We start from the raw sequence: 7,776 nt of genomic DNA, 5'->3' as shown, positions 1-7,776 counted from the left end.
TGTCTTCCTGGTTTGGAGATGGCTGCCTTCTCCCTAGTCCTCACAAGGCGCTTTGTCCCTGTACACGCAAAGATAGCTCTTCTTATACGGAGACCAGTCCTATTGGATTGGAGCCTGACCCTTCCGACTTTATTTAACCTTAATTACTTCCAGAAAGGCCCTATCTCCTAATATCATCACATTGGGTATTGGGGCTTTAACAAAGAATTTGAGGGGATTCAACTGAGTCCCTAACACATGGCCTACAAATTCCCATGTGATCCACAGCGTACTCACCCCACCTCCCTTAGCTGCTCCAGCCAAACTGGGCTCCTTAACGGCATCTCGAACATACCCAACATGCTCCCATCTCAGGAATATTAGACTATCACCCCACATGGACTGTCCTCCAGACATCTGTCTGATTCACCCCTTGTGTCCTTCAGGTCTCTGTTCAAGTGCCCTTTACTGGCTATTTCTTCCTTGACCATCTTTTACAAAATTGCACAGTTGTTCTCCCTCAGCCTGATCCTCTTAACCTCGCCTTACTTTTCCCTAATGATTTGCCTTACTCTCCCCTACTTTTCACTACCTGACTTTATATATTTGTGTGTGTATTCATCTCTCACTCCTCCACTCTAGTGGCAGAAACACAAGCTCCGTGAGGGCAGAAGTTTTATCCTCGCTTGTTTGCAGGTGTATTGCTGGCACTTAGAATAGTCTGGGCACGCAAAAGATACGCAACAAATACTTGTTGAATGAGAGCATGAATGAATAGAAATTTCATTCATAGCCATTATCTTATTTCGGCCTAAAACAAAACCTGGAAGAGGATGGGGTTGATGTGTGTTCTATTTTCACAGATGAGGAAAACTAATATTCATAAGAGTAAGATTTCATATATGTAGTGATAATTTCATTTGCCAAGTGTTTAATACTGCCAAGGGATATGCAGACTATCATACTGGCTTTCATTTCATCCTTGGACTAATCCTGAAAGATTATATATTATTATCCCTATTTTAACACAATAACACCTTAGAAAGTTTCAATAACTTGCCTAAGGGAATCACTACTAAGTGACAGCCAAGATATGAACCCTAATCTGACTTCAAAGAGCTTGTTTTTATCTATTATTATAGTTCATATCCTTTTAGCATAACACCATGTGCCAGATACTATGCGAACTCTTAAAATAACACTGTGATGTATGGACCACTATTATCTTCACTTTGCAGATGAGTTAACCAAAGCTCAGAGATGTTAACTTGTCCAAGGTCATACCCCCCTGACCTAAAAGTTTGACTGTCGGCTCTTAGCCACATCCCTCAAAGAGCTGGTAGGAGGCCAGACACTCCTTACCTTCCCTTTCTCTGCCTTTGTACATGAACTGAACTGCCTGAATTAGCCCCCGGGTCCAGGATGTCCCAACTATGCACACCTTAAGTTTATATTTGCAATGCTGATCTCAGTGATCCTATGAAACAGAACGCTTTGGCTGATAAAGCAAATTAATTTGCTGATTAAAAGTATTGACAAATGCTACATGGTGTAATCATTTTTAAAAGAAAGCAGAGTCTCCATCAGCCTCTTCCAGATGAGGTCTGTGTTCTGTACCTATTCTCTTTCTTCTTAGATACCTGGAAAAAATGTATGTGTGATTCACTCAACCTCTCTCGCTGCTTCTAATGGCACAGCGTAGGTCAATAGTGGAGAAGGATAATTGAATCTATTTTTCAGACTTTCATCGGTAGGCTCTATTCTGGGCACATATTATTAGAATTGTGAGAAACAGACATTTCTTTAAAGTGGAGTGTTGGGCTCCACTAGAAAGATTATTAAAAGACTTCACAATGCCAGCCTTAGAAATATATAGGGCACCTAGATTCCTCGCTCTGTCCCTCCCCTCACAGCACAAAGCCTATTCAAATGCCTTTCCAGGATCAGCCTTCCTCCCTCCGCCCGTCCTGTGGAGCCTGCCCTTGCTGCACACTTGCTCATTGGTATTGGGCCAGTGGTTCTCCAAGCGTGGTCCCAGGACCAGCAGCGTCGGCATCACCGGTGCCGTCGTTAGAAATGCAAATTCTCAGGCTCTGCCACAGACCCACAAAATCAGAAACTCTGACGTTGGCGCCCAGCACCCCACCTGTTTTCACAGGCCCTCCAGGTGATTTCAATGCAGGCTCAAATTTGACAGCCCGTGTATTAGGAAAGTGTCACTTCCCCCCACCCCACGCCCCCCGACTGGCCCGCTCCTCGCAAGGACACAGCTGCTCTAGATTCTGCTCCTTGGTTGCAGCCGCAATAGAGGTGACAAAGAGCTCGGTTAGGGAACTCCATTCCTGGCATACATGGTACAGTTTTACGCATGGTTTTGGCAACAATATTTTTAACTGTAAAACATACAGACCCGGCACCTTTACTGAGTAATTGTTGTCTGCTTGAGGGAAAGGTTATGACTAACCTTTTCTATTTTGGTCATATCTTTATTCTTATCTAACAGACCATAATGATAACTACTGTTTACTCATAAATATCCTATTTGTTTTAATTTTTAAAAAATTATTCGTATAATACATTTAAAACAAATAGTACTACAACCCCTATTGAAAAATAGCAATCCTCTATGTTTCATAGACCCAGCACTGCGAAACTCATCATTTTTCCTGCTGCTTCTGCTATTTAACTCCATGTTTCTAAAGAGCACACGTCTGTTGCTGTCAATTTCGACATTGCTTCCTGGCTTCACTTATTGTAATTAGGAATTAATTTTCCTGGGGCGCCTGGGTGGCTCAGTCAGTTGAGCGTCCAACTTCGCTGAGGTCATGATCTCCCAGTTCCTGAGTTCGAGTCCCGCATTAGGCTGGATGCTGTCAGTGCAGAGCAGAAACTGCCTTGGATCCTCTCTCTGCCTTCCCCCTGCTCTCTCTCGCTTGCTCGCTCTCTCTCTCTCTCTCTCTTTCTCACAAAAAGAAATAAGCATTACCAAAAAAAAAAAAGAATTAATTTTCCTTTCTGTTACCCCCTCACAGTTTTTCTCTCCACTGTTTCGGCTCCTCCCCCACCTTACTCTTTCTCTCCCTTCCGGGTGGGACTCCCCTCTAGGTGAACGGGTGTGCACACTATTGGCATTCAAGCCCCCTACCCATCCCACCCTAGACACTCTGCTGAGTCCTACCCCTCCTCCTTTTGCTTCCAGGCTCCTAGAGTACACTGAAATCTCCCCTCTGTGGTGATCATGCTAAACTCACATCAAGTTATGCACAAATACCATTAAGAGAAGATTTACTTTGTTTTTTAATAAATGTTTATTTTTCATAACTTATCTGCTAATAATTTATACTAGAGGAGTGTTACATTTTATATAAATTAGTATTTTCAAGTGATGTTTTGGGTTATGGTTATAAACTTCTGTTTTCAAAATGCAAGTTAAATGTTATAATTTTTAAAATTCTCTTTTTACCACTCTCTCACTTGGGATATGCTGAGTTCTTAGGTTTCTGATGACAATCCTAATAATCACTTGGCTTGAGAGGCATATAGCAACCTGAACTCTTACCATGGACTAGGGGTTATTCTAAACCCTTCACAGATATTAATCACACCATCTCTTTACCACTGTGTTCGTTACATGTGCATTGTTGTTAACACCATTGTACAGAGGAGAAAATTGAGTCACACGAGGTTAAACGATTTCTTCTGGGTTCCACAGCTATGCAGCACTACCCTGATACCACTTATTGTAATAATTCCTGGTGTGTAATGTGGAGTCCTCAGAGATTACCAAATATATAATTCTTACAGCAGGTCTGCGATTTAGGTAGACTAGGTGCCTGGCTGCCTCCCTATTTCAATACACTTCCAGACCATAATCTCCCACTCCCTGCAGGTCATTTCCTCAGAAGTCCACAGTGGAATATTTGTTGTACCTGACATCACACTATCCCACTTCCCTGATTAATAAATCTGCCAGATCTCCTGATACTAATAGTGGCTTATGGTCTACCAGAAGGCCCTCTATCCTGCTAACATCAAGCAGGGAAAGTACCAATCTCAAGTGAGAGAAAACTCGGACCCCTTTGCTTCTGCTCATTTGGGCTACTGACCCCTCCTTTGAGTCCTGGTACATTTCCCTGCCCAATAGCATGTTAATTTCAGTATGGCTAACTCCATTTTAGTGATTACAATGCTGCAGCGAGATAATAATTCTGTTACTTCAGTATTTATTTTACATACTATCAATATTTTATTTTCAAAGTGCACAGAATTTATAAAATAAAAAGCTCAAGGGAACGAAATTATTTAATGTACTTTAAATAAAAAAAATATAAGTATGTTACAAACAATGGGGAAAATGTAAATTTAAAAAAGATAAACATTCTAACCATAATATAAATTATTGGCGAATAAAAATTCATTAAGATAAATATTCACAATATAAACTAAAAAGCATATAACTCAGGAAAACCTAATCAGTTATGGAAGTTGAAAACAAAAATATTGTTTGCTCTTTTTAAAAATGTGATAGTTAAATAATAAAGTGGGTCAATGACATCATTGGGTTCCAAACGTATTTTTGTGCAAGCTTTTCTTGCTGCTAAAAAGGCTCTTTCTGGTGATTTTCTGACCACTCAGAAGAATGGTGAGGAAATACTTAAGGACTAACCCTCAATATTTTAATCCAGATTTCATCTTCAAATAATTTTATTTCTTGTTATTTACAAGGAGTTCATTTTTTTTTATTTGAAAGAGAGAGAGCACAGCAGTGGAGAGGGACAGAGAGAGAGAGAAAGAGAGGGAGAGAATCTTAAGCAGGTTTTATGCTGAGCATTGAGCCCGACTCAGGATTGCCTCCTGTGAACCATGAGATCATGACTTGACCTGAAATCAAGAGGATGTTCAACTGACTGAGCCACCCAGGCACCCCTGATACTTAAGAGGAGTTCTTGTTTGAATAACTGATTCTCCCACGCCCACCCCAACAAAGACTAGGTTTCACATTGATAAGGAGCTACACGTCCCACCCCAGACCCGCCCCTGCCAAAGAAAACATTTGATTTGCCTTTGTCTTCTGCATTTTCATCATAGATATTTGCTACATCTGATGCACGAGTACCTGGACTCATTTCCATGCTAGCACATTCATATTCTACTTTTCAGAAATTCTTTTCTTTGAAGTGCAATAATAATTATTCCTTCAATAGGAGCTTTGCAAGACCACAATGTAGTTGCTTATTGCTATTCACACAGGCCTGGAGCTGTCTAGACTTGTCTTTTCACATCATTTGAATAATTGAACCATTGATCTTGCTCTCCAGATATTAATAACTCGAATTTCAGATATTTTAAAAATTAAAATAGCACACCAACACATATGTGGATATTTCAGACTTAAAAATAGTACAGGGTACTACTGTCATACCACAATTGGGTATTCACGACTTTCTCCTTACCTGGAGTTCCCAGCATGCTTCAGGGCCAAGGCTCCATTTTATAAATGGGGAAAATGGTGCTCAAATAAGTGAAGTAATGAAGCTCAGGTCGCACAGCTAGCAAGTGTCAGCGCTGACATTTGAACCCAGTTCTTTGGACTCTAAAGCCACAGTAGCCTATACTGTCTCTTATTCAAAAAGTTACCCAGTCACTGTTATATAAATAGACTCCACATTATCTGCCCTTTGGGTGAAACAAATGACCCACATTTTTTCCCAGCCCAAACACTTCACTCTAAGAGGCATCTTCCTGAGGTGAGCATTGTCGAACACCAGAATGGGCTCTTGTGGCAGGTTATACAATTTCCTCTTCCGTCATTCTCAAAAATAACCGAGATGAGGAGTTGTGACATTTACACAAGTTCCGGATGACTCTCTTGAGGTCTCCCCACTCTATGAATTCAGCAGGACTATGAAAATTAAGAGACAATTGAAATCTGAAGTCAGTTCTGATACCTGATCCTTTAGCTGTTTGTTACCATAGAAATGAAACATCTGGATGACAGAACCGAGTGACTTTCTCCCTCTTGTGTTTGAGCCTCATGTAGCCACAGACTTTGCTGTCTGTTGTGCCATTATCAAAGCATCCAGGTGGAAGGGATATCTCGAGAAATTGGAAATAATCTTGGTTGTCTTTCTTCTATTTGCTCCTTTCATCTTTTTTCTGTTTAATAAGCACAAAGTAAACACAGAACTGATTTTTTTATTCTGAAATGTTATGAGCATTAAGCTCTGAGTATTATCATGGGAATGAATTTCATTTGAACTCCAAGGAGGCTTAATGTAAATTTTTAAAGGAAAACCTCAACATTAGTAATGCTATGACGATTTCTCTGTGCCACGGTGGATCTAGAAGGCCTCCCTCTGGCAGGTCAAATGTTTCCAAATCAGTTCAGGTTTTTTCAGGTCTTTGAGGTACCTGTAGAGCTCCGTCCTGACTCCATAGGCAGCATTTCAAAGGTTTGAGACTGTTTAGTTGTGGAAATTTCTATCACTTGTCAGTCACCTACTGTATACCAGATCCTATAGTGAGCTTTCTACGCGGGCTTCTTTATTTAACTCAGACACTTCTACCAATTAGTTCATATTATCCCATTTTACTATGAAGCCAGCTATAAATTAAAGCAATTGAATGCTTTGCCCATAAGTGACAGAACTGGAATTTGAATCTAGGCTGTCTGGTTCCTGCACTCAGACTCTTCCTGCCATAGCACGTGGTCTTAGTGCTTCTATTCCTGGCCAGTTCCCCTCAGTCCTGCTTCTCATGTCTGTATGCCTAGGTTCTGGATCTGGGCTCAGAGTTGGTCAAATTTTGCCTTTACCTTGAAAGCCTTCCAGCATTCTGGTCAATTGGTTTGAAGATACTCGGCTGGTTTCTTTTGAGAAACCTAACACATTCCATCTTGATTTCACTGGTGAGTTATCTTAAAATCCTGCTGGGCTCGCTGCACCTACCCACTGCTGGGTGACGGGAATATAGAGAAGACAGTCTCCCGGCTGGGAAGTTCCCAGCCTAAGGGTCAGGGGAGGGGATGGGCACAGCCTGGAGAAAAGATAATTACAACACAGTGCAGCACATGTCGTAAAGAGGAATAAACTGTGTGATATGAGAATGCCTTCAATTAACCTTACCTGGGAAAACCTAGGAAGGCTTTCCAGAGGGAGTGATACCAGAGTCAAGTTTTAAAGATGTTTGTGATGGGCTGAATTTTGTTCCCCCCAAATTCATAATGTTGAAGCCTGACTCCCAGTGAGACTACATTTAGAGATAGGACTTTCAGAGCTATAAAACTGAAGTTAAATGAGGTGCCATGGGTGGGCCCTAACCCATTCTTACTGGTTCCTTTTAAGAAGAAACACACAGAGAGACATCAGGGTTGTATCACACAGAGAAAGCATCATGTAAGGACCCAGCAAGAGGAAAGCCATGGCCAAGCAGGGGAAAGAGGCCCCAGGAAGAACCAAACTTGTAGACACCCCAACCTCGGACTCCCAGCCTTCAGAGGCACGAGAAATAAATTTCTGTTGTTTAAACCACTCCGTCTGTGATATTTTGTTATGGCAGCCCTGGGACACTAATATAATGTTCCAAAACTCTTCCTCCTTTTCCTTCTTGAGTTGTGTTCATTCCTACAGTTTTCCACGGATACCTATCATACCTCCTGCCTCTGTTGTGCTCCGGAGGACCTAGGCATGTTTCTCTAACTACTGATAGGTAGGTGGGTTTTTCATGTGAATGCTCCAGCCAGTGGTCATGTGAAATCCACAACGGTTTGTAAATATCGATACTGGCAGGGCACAAATA

Source organism: Acinonyx jubatus, chromosome C1 (genome assembly GCF_027475565.1).
Source record: "Acinonyx jubatus isolate Ajub_Pintada_27869175 chromosome C1, VMU_Ajub_asm_v1.0, whole genome shotgun sequence".
In the NCBI taxonomy this organism is placed as follows: Eukaryota; Metazoa; Chordata; class Mammalia; order Carnivora; family Felidae; genus Acinonyx; species Acinonyx jubatus.
The sequence above is the reverse complement of the archived record's forward strand: the minus strand, read 5'-3'. Positions refer to the sequence as shown.